General features: G+C 36.1%; 1 protein-coding gene and 1 non-coding gene across 5 annotated transcripts in view; one reads left to right on the plus strand and one right to left on the minus strand.

The window, feature by feature from the left end:
- Ncoa7 (nuclear receptor coactivator 7) overlaps window positions 1-13960 on the minus strand; it is a 137821-nt gene that overhangs the window by 91869 nt on the left and 31992 nt on the right. The window lies entirely within an intron of this gene.
- Trnaa-agc (transfer RNA alanine (anticodon AGC)) lies at window positions 7616-7688 on the plus strand. The gene has a single exon. It is a non-coding gene; the product is annotated as a tRNA-Ala (tRNA).

Raw genomic sequence — 13960 nt, forward strand, 5'->3', positions numbered from 1 at the left:
TGCATCTACTGAGATAATCATAAGATTCTTATCTCTAAGTCTACTGGTGTGATGAATTATGTTTATTGATTTCCATATGTTGAACCAACTTTGCATCCCTGGGATGAACCACACTTGTGTTTTGGTATGCAATTTGCCAGAATTTTTGCATTTATGTTCATCAAGGATATTGGTCTGAAGTTTTCTTGTCTTGAGGTGTCTTTGTCTAGTTTTGGTATCAGGGTGATACTAAGTCTTATAGAATGAGATTGGAAGAGTTGCCTCTTATTGTATTACATGGAATAATTTGAGGAAAATGTCTTATAGAATCCATCTGATCCTGGGTTTTTCTTGATTGGTTGGCTTTTGATGATGTCTTCTATTTCATTGTTTGAAATGGACCTGTTTACATTGTGTAAGTCCTTCTGATTCATTTTGGGTAGGTCATATGTCTCTAGAAATTCATAAATGACATTAAGATTTTCTATTTTATTGGAGTATAAGTTTTCAACACAGTTTCTGACTATCTTCTGTATTTCAGTAGTGAATTCATGAATTCATGAATTCATCATGAATTTTAATAATTTGAGTTTTCTCTCTCTTTCTTTTCATTAGTGTGGCTAAGCATTTATCAATTCTACTTAATTTTTTCAAAGAACCAACTTTTTGTTTTGTCCAAGTTTTTGAGTTGTTTCTTTTGTTTCACTTTCATTATTTCAGCTCTGATTTTAATTATTTCTTGTCTTCTACTACTTTTAGTGTTGACTTGTCCTTCTTTTTCTAGGGCTTTGAAATATAATGTTAGGTCATTCATTTGTTGACTTTCTATTCTTATAACGAATGAGCTCAATTAGATGAACTTTTAAACCCAAGGTCAAGATCATTCTAAATGAAGGAAATTTGAAAGTATTCCCTCTAAAAACTGGAAGAAGACAAGAATGCCCTCTTTTTTAATATTTATTTTTTTAGTTGTGTTTGGACACAATATCTTTACTTTATTTATTTTTATGTGGTGTTGAGGATAGAACTCAGGGCCTTGTACCTGCTAGGTGAGTGCTCTACCACTGAGCCACAAGATGCCCTCTTTCACCACTTCTATTCAACATCATTCTTGAAACTCTAGCTAGAGCAATTAGAAGAAATTAAGGGATAGAAATAGGAAAAGATGAACTCAAACTATCACTATTCACCAATGACATGATTCTATATTTAGAAGAGCCAAAAAATTCCACCAGAAAACTTCTAGAACTCATAAATGAATGCAGCAAAGCCAACACTTGTAAATCAAATGCATTACCATACATCTGTGATGAATCCACTGAAAGAGAAATTAGGAAAACTACCCCATTCACAATAGCCTTAAAAATAAATAAGTAAATAAATAAAAATATTTGGGACTCAATCTAACAAAAGAAGTGAAAGACTTCTATAATGAAAACTACAGAACATTAAAGAAAGAAATTGATAAAGAACTTAGAAGATGGAAAGATGTCCCATGCTCTTGGATAGACAGAATTAACATTACCAAAATGGTCATACTACCAAAAGCACTATACAGAGTTAATACAATTCCTATTAAAGTCCCAATGACATCTTCATAAAATTAGAAAAAGCAATCATGAAATTCATTTGGAAAAATAAGAAACCTAGAATAGCCAAAGTAATTTTTAGCAAGAGTGAAACAAGAGGTTTCATAATACTAAACCTGATATTATCCTACAGAGCCATAATAACAAAAACAGCATGGTATTGGCACCAAAAGAGACATATAGACTGATGGTACAGAATAGAAGACACAGAGATAAACCCACATAAACACAGTTATCTCATACTAGACGAAATACCCAAAAACACACATTGGAGAAAAGATAGCCTCTTCAAAAAATGGTGCTGGAAAAACTGGAAATTCATATGTAGCAAAATGAAATTAAACCCTTATCTCTCACCCTGCACGAAACTTGACTCAAAGTGGATCAAAGACTTAGGCAATAGAACAGAGACATTGCACCTAATAGAAGAAAAAGTAGGCCCAAATTTTTCCCACACTGGCTTAGGAACTACTTCCTTAACAAGACTCCTAAGGTGCAAGAAGTAAAATCAAGAATCAATAAATGGGATGAATTCAAACTAAAAATCTTCTTCTCAGCAAAGGAAACAATAATGTGAAGAGAGAGCCTACAGAACAGGATAAAATCTTTACCACATGTACCTCAGCATTAATCTCCAGGATATATAAAGAACTCAAAAAACTCAACACCAAAAAACAAATAACCCAATCAATAAATAGGCAAAGGAACTGAACAGACACTTCACAGAAGAAGAAATACAATCAATCAACAAATATATGAAAAAAATGTTCAACATCTCTAACAATTAGAGAAATGCAAATCAAAAGTAGGATTCATCTTACTCCAGTCACAATGGCAATTATCAAAAATACAACCAACAATAAATGTTGGCAAGGATGTGAAGGAAAAGGTCCATTCATACTTTGCTGGTAGGGTTGAAAATTGGTGCAACCACTATGGAAAACAGTATGAGGATTCTTCAGAAAACGTGGAATGGAACCACCATCTGACCCAGCTATCCCTGCCTTCAGTTTATACCCAAAGGACTTAAAATCAGCATCCTACAGTGACATCAATGTTTATAGCAGTTCAATTCACAATAGTTAAACTATGGAACCAACCTAGATGTCCTCAACAGATAAATGGATAAAGAAATGTGATATATATATATATATATATATATATATATATATATATATATATATACACACACACACACACACACACACACACACATATATACATACACAATGGAATATTACTTAGCCTTAAGAAAAATGAAATTATGGCATTTGCTGGTAAATGGATGGAGCTACAGAATATTATGCTAATTGAAAGAAGCCACTTCCAAAGAACCAAGGCAGAATGTTTTTTTCTGATATGTGGATGTTAATTCACAATGAGAGGGGAATGGGCTACGGAAGAATAGTGGAACTCTGCATTAGACAGAGGGGAGTGAAGACAGAGGAAGTGGTTTTGGGATAGGGCAGATAGTAGAATGAACTGGACATTATGACCCTATGTGCATATAACATTACATGTCCAGTGTAATTCTACATCATGTACAACCAGAAGAATGAGAAGTTATACTCCATTTATGTGTGATGTGTCAAAATACATTCTACTGTCATGTATAATTAATTAGAACAAATAAAGACCTTTTAAAAAAAGACTTAATCGTGAACTTATGAAGGCCACATTACTGGGGACTTAGAGGGATTTTTAGAATTCTGGAGTAAGTTGTCTACTTCCTTTAGCCTTCCAGTTATGTCTTCTAAGAGACAGAGACGCTTGGGCTGTACTTGGTCCCTGGAAAGTAGAGCATGATGAAAATACACACTGCTAACAGAAAATCTTTGCCTGTAACTTGCAACAGCTGAGTATGGTGATCTGGGTTAAATAGCTACCTTGCAGGACTCTACCAAGAAGTTAACCTGGGTAATTTCTAAGGTACTTTCCTGCCCCAAAATGCAAATCAAAAGTAGGATTTCATCTTACTCCAGTCGCAATGGCAATTATCAAAAATACAAGCAACAATAAAAAAAGTCTATTAAAAATAAACAACCAAGTAAATAAATAAATATAAGTCATGTAGAAATTGATCATTCACAGAATGAAAATCTTCCGTCATTCTTTATGAAAATTCTGAGGTTGTTTTTCTTTCTTCTTCTTCTTTTTTTTTTTTAGTCCTTGGGGTTCAAACCCAGGGCCTTGCACATGCTAGGCACCCTACAACTGAACCACAGTCCCAACTCTTAGACTTTCCTTACACTGTAAAGGATAAACTGTGTTATGTCCACAGGTACTTACTCATTATTTATGTTTTTAAGTCACTTTAGTTTTCAATGTGATGATTTCAGACACACATATAAGCCTTCATGAGAATTTTTCATGGTTAAAACCAAATATTTGTGTGTGTTTTTTTTAAGTCACTTGCATTTCTTCTACTGTTAAAGAACGTTTTGCTTTTCAGGATTCTTAATCATTCCTTAGTACTCAGACCAAATTTTTATGCTCACATTATTATTCTTTTTAAATAACAGCAAAAAGCTTTACAGCTTAGCATGACAATGCTTTTTAAAATATCTGTTATTATTTTAATTTTTTTTGTTGTTGTAGATGGACATAATACCTTTATTTTATTTTTATGTGGTGCCAAGGCTCGAACCCAGTGCTTCACATGTGTAAGGCAAGCACTCTACTATTGAGCTACAACCCTAGCCCAACATCCATTATTATTTCTCAGAAAAAAAGCAACACTGTGGAACCAACCAAAAGGAAGGAGGAGACAGATGGAAGAGGGCTTTTTTTAAGATAGTAGCCTCTCCATAATTTGTCTATAAGAAGAACATGGGGACAGCACCGAGTTACAGAAGGTGCTTTAACACATGAATTAAAGCCGCATCTCTTATTAGGACTGTGTGTTCGCTTGGGGGAAGTGCTGTTGGCAGTGCCACTTAGGGTAGGCGGAGAGGCTGAAACCCCCAGAGCACCTCTTGTCTCCACCCTGAAACAAAAGACCAGCCTCTTATGTCTTCTAAGAGTTTCAACTCTCTGCCTACCTGGATAAGTGTCTTAACATGTACATGTGTGATCTTCATTATAAGCACATTTGCCTTGCTTGGTTTCCACTTTTTCCTTAATTTGTCATTTTGTCCTTGATGAGGTTAAACTATGTGGAAAAACTTAAATTTATGACCTCAAATTAACAAATCATGGCATTTCTAGGGCTATCAGGTGCGGTCTACAGTAACATCAATTGGAGCATAAATTTAATTTGGAAAATAAAAACATCTCTTTTGTTAGGCACAATGCCTCGAAATTAGAGAAAATAATTTACATAAGATACAAGGAAGAAAGTGATTTGAAGTTCCAGAGAAACACTGAAACCAGTTACAGAATTTTGGTAGACAAAATACATGGCAGAGGAGAAAGAAGGCCCAGAGGCCATGTTATACTGTGATACAACAAAGTGATGATGCCCCACAGACCTGAAATGTGGACCAGCTAAGGCTGTTTAAAACCAGGGAGGTTAAGAGACTGTAGCTGTCCATCATGAGTCCTGTCAAAGAACTTCCCACCTGTGGCAGTGTTTCCCCAAGAGGTGAACTTGGGGATGAGCTTCACTCTAATTGGAGGGGAATTTCAAAGTGGCCTACCAGTCAAAGCTACTAAAACTGTGATCTTCAAGTGTCCTTGTATGCTAAGCCCTCATGGACCCTAATTGAAGGCTCTTAAATGACCAATAACAAACTGTTAAGCCAATGGTCTGTGGGTCTTCTGGACTCATTCTCCCCATCCAGGCTGCAAACTTCAATCCTTAGTAGCATAACCAAGGAATCAGTATTATGTTCTCTTACTTGCAAGGAATAAATAAATTCAGAGCTTGTTCTCTGGATGTCTAAAATAACTTGAGAGAGAGAGAGAGAGAGAGAGAGAGAGAGAGAGAGAGAGAGAGAGAGAATAAATATATTTTGGGATTCCGTATCAGGGGAAATGAAAGCAATCTAAATTTGACCTGAGAGGGTAAGTTAGGTTTGTTTGTTGTTGTGGGGACTGAGGTTAGGTAGGTTTAACATACAACATAGCAAAGTGGCAGAGAACTTTCTAAGAATGGTCAAAACCATCATTACAGAGGAACGTGTCAGACACATGGTCGATATGGATCCCCAGCAGAGGAAACTGGGAATGATTCCCTAGTGTCTTTGAAGTTCTGGGTTTGAATATTGTGGATCTGGATCTTCCATGATGTTTTCCTCTTATCTTCTAGCAGAATATTTTGACTGTAATTCAATAGATAGGTCTGGAGGTGTATAGTAGGTAGTAAACTGACCCAAATGATATGCTTCTCTCAGGAAATATGAAACATCTCTGTGTCCCAATTACACCAAATTTTATGCACTTCCATGCATCCAGGTTATCTGTACAGAATCTCCCCTCTATTTGGAAGTCTCTTTCCTTTATGGCAAATTGTTACTCACATCTAATCACAGTCTAGTGTTGCTTCTTTTATGATGCTCAGGATCCTCTGCACAATCTCTTCTTCTACGCTACACCCTTCGCACCTGGCAGTCACCTTAGTTGCAGTGTTCATCTCATTGATGCTACTTTATGAGCATCCTGTGTTTGCACCAGACCATGCATTCCCACAGATGTTTGCTGAGTTTGAGGATAGATGAGTATGAGCTCATTGTCAGAGACTACAGGGAAATTATTTACAAGAGGGATGATATGGTTTTCCAAAACAAATTATGAGCCTATTAAAAGGCAAAACTAAAGGCATCTCAAGAAAGAAATGTGGCCCCATGAATTCGAGTTTTAAATTGATGAGTATAAGGCACAGGATTGAATACAAAGAGAAGCAAGAAGCAAAGGACAGAACCCTGCAAGAAAGAAAATGGAATGCTAGGGCTCAGAACGAGCAGATATTGTAAACAATGCAAAGGAAAAATAACCAGGAAATTTTAGGGGTAGAAGGAAGAAGAATCAAGAAGCAACATGTACACTGCCTTTGGCAGATTGAGTGAAATTAACTTATTTAAGAGAGAAATAGGTCTAATTTTGCTATTACAATGCTACTTTCCAGCTCTATCAAAGAAAATAAGAAAAAAAAAAAAAACTAAAAAGGACACAGTATCCTTGGCTAAAAAAATGAAATCCAAGAGGAAGCCTCTAGCTCTACATGATGCAACCTTCTGTGTTGTAGAACCATTATGTCTGCTCTGAAGAATCACAGAGAAATAAGATTGGAAATGGGGTGTAGAGAACCTGGTCATCAAAAGAAGACGCGCGCATACACGTGCGTGCATACACACACACACACACACACACACACACACACTCAACATTGAGCAACCTGATATCAACACCCAGAAAAATAAACTGACAGATAATAGTTAATACATTTGTTAACATTTGAAGATGAATTATTGGCTGCTAGAAGCCACCATAGGTACTAAAAATGAGTAAATATAAACTAACAATTCTCTTTTAGATAGTGCTGCAAGATTTGGCATACTGATTGGGAAATTACAGAAACAGTCTATTAAGATCTCAGCAAGGGCCTTGAAAATGTCTGTCTTAATCTTCTTGAGAAAAGGTGGAAACAGCTGGGTTAGAGAATTTGGTTTAAGAGAACTTTGAGCAAATCCATTTATAGTAAGTTGAAATACTAAAATATAATCATTTACTGTATCAGTGGTACTAATATGCCACAAAGCATAAGCCTTCCAACTCAGCCTTCTATCAGCAGCTTGGATAAGAACAGAGAAGGCACAGTGTTCAGGTTTTATATCTAACCCAAACCAGGAAGGACAAAAAATATTTCAATATTAAAAATCAGGCTTACAAATTCCTTTTTCCCTCAGAGTAGGCATAACTGTTAGTCAATAAATAATTTAAAATTTTAGTTTTGTTCCTGTTAACCAAAATAAAGGATAATAAGTAATCTTTCTATAAACACATGGATCAGGTCATTCCAAGATGTTGAAGAATCTTAAAACTCTATCTTAGATGAAGAGATTCCAAAACCTGAGCTATTCAGCCTGTAAAAGAGAAGGTTCAGGGGCTGGGGTTGTGGCTCAGTGGTAGAGCGCTTGCCTAGCATGCAAGAGGCACTGGGTTCAATCCTCAGCACCACATAAAAATAAAATAAAGATATTGTGTCCACCGAAAAACTGAAAAATAAATATTTAAAAAGGGAGAGAGAGAGAGAGAGAGAGAGAGAGAGAGAGAGAGAGAGAGAAGGTTCATGGAGAATCTGACATCATCTTAAACAAATGTGATGGTAATATGTGAAAGAGGTATTTGCCTTATATGTGGATTCCAAGTAACTAGGAATAGGTAGAATAAGTTGAAAAGCCATAACTTTTAACTAAAAAATTGAAAACAACTTCTTCCTATGATAATTTTTCCAAGAAATCAGAGGCTTCAGAAGTACTTGGTTCATCCTTAGAGCCAGAAAAGTTCAAGTTCAGGTTAGAAAAGGCCTACTGTCAGGTGCTGTGGAAATTTCAGCTTCTGCAGGGTAGTTCAGATGACTTCTATATTTCAACTGAAAGATTTTATAATTCTGAAGTTAGGCATAGAGCCTGTATTGAGATAAAAACAAAAATAAGATGAAATTAATATAAATCTGACACTTGGAAAATGCTGTCTTTTCTTTCAAGTCTCTCAATCACTTCTTCCAGTCCCCCAGAGCATTATCTAGTTATCACATTACCTGGTGCTTCTATAATCTGGACCTACAAAACTAAAGTTCCTCTTAGAATGTGTCTACAAAACTAAACCATTGTGAAGAAGTGCGCTATAGGAAAATGGTGGGATGCTCAGAATTCTGTATGCATGAATAGAAATGTACAGGTTGTTATCAGAGCTATGTAGACCTAACCACTTCACTGTGTGTTGTTTACATGATGGTAAAGGAACATATTTGCTAGTGACTTGCTTTCTGTTCACAGAAGAGGGTGTCACAACACATCCATCAAGTTACTCTCCACAAACATATCCTAAGTCATGTTCTTACACAGATGTCACTGCCTACAGCATTGAGATTAACATCTTACATTTAAAACAGACACAAATGATTGATGCTCACTTATAATAGCATAATGATAATAAAACACTAATATGTTAAAATCCAGTCACTCATAATGTATTTTAAAAATTCCTATCAGTAAGAAAAAATGTTAATCATCAGGGTACTCTAAATCCTAGCATTAATTATACATCTGTTCCTTATAATGATTGATGAAAGTTCTACTCAGTAAACTGAAACACTTAGGAATTCTCTAAATACCTTTGGACATACATTACAAAGAGGTCATATTATAATGATTTTATTAATTGCTATAAAAATGTTTATGGAAGAAAAATTAAAATTTTAGAATTGAAATTGTAAATTTAAATCCTAAATTTTCTAAAACATTTTCATTTACGATACTATAATTGAAATTTTTATTATGGAACAGAAATATTATAATTATTGTTCCATTATATTTGGAAGGGACTATGGAAGTAGATAAAAATAAAGACTTTGGAGTTGGACACAGCAGGAAGAAATCTCAGCTCCATTACTTGCTAGCTAGTTGTGTAACGTAGGGAGGAACTAAACCTCTCTAAGTCTGTTTCTTTGCCTGTAGAAACAAGGAAAGTAATTCCAACTGTCTCATGGGGTTGTTCTGAGGACTCAGTTTATAAAGCTCCTGGCACAGAATGAGCAAACAGCAAAAGAAAACCCACAGTACCACTAGTATACACAGGCAAAACTTTGTAAAATGTTATAGGCCTGAGATGACCAGGCTGTAAGCAATCCAGTGTGGCTCCTCTCCTGCTTCCCAGTTTTGCTGATGTCCTTGTGACATTACATAAGAGTCTGTCTTCAAGCTGACCTCCTGAGGGATCCTTCTCTGATGATCATCCTCATTAACCAAGAAGCATGCTCTAATATCTCCTTCTTCCCCTCCATCTTTAAACACGCCCTTCTTTGACCACCATCATCTCCCTCCTGCTACAGTCTATATTTTGGGCTTCTCTTTCCAGCCAAGTTCCAAGAGAATTGCCTAGAAGGTTGGGCTCCACTCCCTTATTTCCCATTTCACTCACATCAAAATGGCTTCTACCATGAGTTCACTAAAATTGCTTTTATTCAATCAATCATTAGTGACCTCCAAGTGGTCAATCTTTTTTTTTTTTTTTTTTTTTTTGTACTGGGGGGTTGAACACAGGGATGCTTAACCACTGAGTCACATCCCCAGCCATTTTTTATTTTTTTTTATATTTTGAGTCAGGGTCTCATCAAGTTGTTTAGGGCCTCTCTAAGTTGCTGAGGCTGACTTTGAACTTGTGATCTTCCTACCTCAGCCTACTGAGTCACTGAAATTACAGGTATATGTCACCACACCCAACTTCCAAGTAGTTAATCTTAATCATAACAAATATTTTCACATCCTCTTTTTTTTTTTTTTTTTTTTTGAGGTTCTGAGTATTAAGCCCAGGGCCTCAGGCACATGAGGAAGCCCTCAGTCCTCATCTTAGTTTGACTGTCAGCTACTTTCAAAACTCTTGATCATTCTCTGTTCTTTCCTTCTTGAAATGCTCTTTTCCTTTGACTGCTATGATGTGTCCTCTTGAGGATTTCATCTTATTTTCCCTTTCTATACTAGACCACTGAATTCTGTAGTTTCCCAATTCTGTGCCTCATTCCTTAGTTCTATTCTCTTTTCACTGCACACTCTTTCCCTATAAGATCATATTATCTCCCATGGTTGAGTTCAAATTCTTAAATTTCCATCTCAGCCTAGACCCACTCTGTTTTTCACTCCAGATTCACATATCCAACTGTACATTTATGGTTCCACTGCAATGTCCTACAAGCTCTCAAATTTAACACATCTGTCGTGTTCCTCACAACTAAAACACCCATGTGATCTGGGCTGCACAAAATAATCACACAAGAGACAGAGATACCTTTTTCTTTGGGGTCCTGTGATGGCTCCTTTGACATTAAGGGTCCACAGAAAGAGAGAGAGCGAGCACCGCTGAACCATTTAATTGAGAAGAAGCCATTCAAATGAGGCAAGGGGTCAGGTTTCAGGGGGTTAAGTCCAGCTTCCTGATGTCTGCTTTCATTAATTAGGTTGACATCTAGGAAGGCCACACCCAAAGGCAGAGCAAGAGAAGGGGACACACAAAGAGCGTTTCCATGGAACATTCTATCCCAAACAGGGCAAAGAGGTAGCATTACAAAAGAATAGGTGAGTGTAGCTCAATTCCATGGTGACACTCCTACATCTGAAAACACGCCTTCAACTTTGCCTCCGTCCAGGTCACTATGAAATGTAGTGACTGGTCAAAGTCTCTTGCTTCAGGATGGAATTCACAAATCATTCAGAGTGGCTCCCCACATACATCCAGACTTTAATCCTTGAGATTCTCTCAAAACTGTTATTTTTCTAGTTTTACCATTCAGTTAATGGCACCTCCATCCATCTAGTCACTCAATCTCAATTCTAAAACATGGCCAACAAGGTCCTGAATGAGCTGCCCTAGACTGCCTCATTACCCTTCTTGTGCATTTCTCCCTTAGAAGTGTTCTGTTTAAGACATACTGGTGGCCTTGCAGATCCAGGAACCTGCTAAGCTTTTGTTCACCTTAAGGTCTTTGCATCTGTTTCCCCTACTAAGAATAGTTGCGTCCTTTCTCCAGCAATTCTAAACACTTAGGTTATCTAGTGAACTCCTGCTCATACCCAGGGTCATTAAATAACATTAATGACCTCAGATGACATTTGATGACCTGGGTATGGGCATTGTATGGCATTTAAATATCATTGTTCTCCAGAGGTCTGCCTTGAACATCACTCCTGTGATGTAGCTACTGCTCTTGCAGTTTGCATTTATAACATCCTGTTATTTTTCCCTCATAGCAAACACTGCTATTTGAATAGCTCTACATTTGTTTTTCTTTGTTTAATGTCTCTGTGAAATGTACTCTCCAGCAAGGACCACATTTGTTTTGTTCACTTTACCCTCTGGGTATAACAGGTGCAGGCACACAAGGTCTCTCTGAGATGCAAGCAATGCATACCTTTCTTCCCATAAAACAAACACCACCATCTTTCAAATCCAAAGATAAATATTGTATGACTCCAATAAACTATCTTTAAAATTTTTTTATTGGTGCATTATAATTATACATAATAGTAGGATTCATTTCTATCATATTTGTACGTGCACATAATCTGATCAATCTCCTTCCCTCAGTAACTTCCTTTTTCCTTCCCTTCTCTCTTCCCCATCCATTAGCTCTATTCTATTTGATCTCTCTATTATTATTTCAATTAATGCATTATAATTATACAGATAAGCAGGATGCATTTGTGGTATATTCATACACGGACATAAAGTAATTGGCAGATTTCATTCCTCAGTACTTCCCCATACTCTTCCCTCCTCCCTCCCTCTTGATCTTCTTCCTCTACTCTCTTGGTCTCCTTTCTATTCATGAGACTTTTTCACTTGTTTCAGTCAAAGAATTGGGAAGAGTCTTAAGTAATTAGTAGTATCCAAAATAGTCATTTATTCAAACTTAAAGAAAAATTCTCCTGTGTCTTAAAAAAAAATAACAGGATGAGGAAGGTAAAGATTGCATATATAGGTTCATAGCCCAATTAATTTTATCATTTTACATTTCCAGTGACCCATTAAGACAATGGCATTCCTTATGAACTGCACTTGAAGATAATATAATATGTATGAGTTTACAAGTAATTTTTATATTTAAAAATCCTTAAATATTCTTATAAAAGAAAACCGATATTAATATTTGCATATTTGTATGTATATGTGTGTGTAACTCACGTTATTACACTTAAAATATTTCTACTCTTAAAAAACAAAAATGTCCCAATTCTATATGCTGGAAATTTTGGATTAAAAATTTAAGTTTTTATCATTAGCTAGTTAAAAAGTTGATTTAGCACTATAAAAGTAAATACCCTTCCCTTAAAAAGAAACAAAATGGAACCATGGAAACAGAGATTGCTCCGACTCCAATGACCTCACCAGCATCTGCTTCAATTACCTTCTGAAAATGAAATAACCAAATTACTATTCAGCTCTCTGCTGTGCTAACAAAATTAGTCTGAAATATAAAAATGCATCTGTCTCATGTTATATATTATACAATTTCTAAAACAAATCTCTTTCGAGCTCTAAATTGTAAAGTACACACCCTGGTTGTTATTATCAACATAAAATTCTCACATAAATATGAAAAATTAATGGAATGATTAATGACTTAGCTCAAATCAGCCACAACAGTGAGTGAATTTAAATCACCCCACCTACAAAAGGGGAACAATCAATTTTGATTCTATTATGCTTTCTGTAACAGATGTGTTCTTGAAAATGTATGTGCAAATTGTATTTTCAAAAGCCATATAGTGATTTAGAAATACAGTTAGAGCTTGTTTTCATTCTTTAGCTTAGGGAAAAAAATATTTAAATCATGAGTAATTGGCTTTTAACTTAACTACTTTATAAGTTCAAATGATCACATTTTGGCCACCTCATTTATCAGATATTCCATAAATACACTACTAAAAACACTGTTAGTTTTACTGACATAATCCATATTCTCATTTTCTTTTTCTTCTACGTGTAAACTTATGTCATGCTCACCATTCTCCACACCTAAACAATTCTTGTCTCCTACATAGCAATGAAGCTTACATTTCTCACTTCAGTCCATGATATCCCCACTTGATGCTATCTTTGACTTTTCCTCAAATGAAATCAGGTGAATGGTTCTAGGAGCACAGTTACTCCTAGAACCTTCTTCTTGTTCTCTGCTACCTTCTGCTTCTGGAGCTGCTAGATCCTATCTTGCTCTGGGAAGAGACCCAAGAGATCACTCAATCAAGCTCACCTGCCCTCCCTTCTAGCTCCTAGAACACTCAGATGCAGACTCTACTTTGTTGAGAAGTCTGACTTAGCTTTGTTTGGTGCTGAATCATGTTTGCAAACCACAGACCAACTTGGATCTTGGTAGGTCTCCTTAAACCTGGCCCAACTGTCCATTTCAATACTATTTTTATTTATGTGTGAGAAGCAAAAAATTCAAACAAGTAGGGAAGGCTTCTGCATGTTCCCTGATATAATATATCACAAAACACAAGAGCAGGAAAGAAAATGGAACCCTGTTTTGTTAATGCAGATTATACATGGAATAGTAAGCAAAGGAAAAGAGAAGTAAAAATGTGTGATTCAATCTTGCGTGGCTAAAGCACCAGATACTTTTACAACAGAAGTGCCCAAGCTGGGGGATTTCAACATTTGACCCTGAATCTAGAGACAAAATAAATACTAGGGGAATTCTTGTCACATTTCAAAAACTGTAAGATCAGGAGACT

This window comes from Marmota monax, unplaced genomic scaffold, assembly GCF_021218885.2.
Source record: "Marmota monax isolate L192 unplaced genomic scaffold, Marmota_monax_Labrador192_F-V1.1 WCK01_AAM20220418_F8-fsc00198, whole genome shotgun sequence".
NCBI lineage: Eukaryota > Metazoa > Chordata > Mammalia > Rodentia > Sciuridae > Marmota > Marmota monax.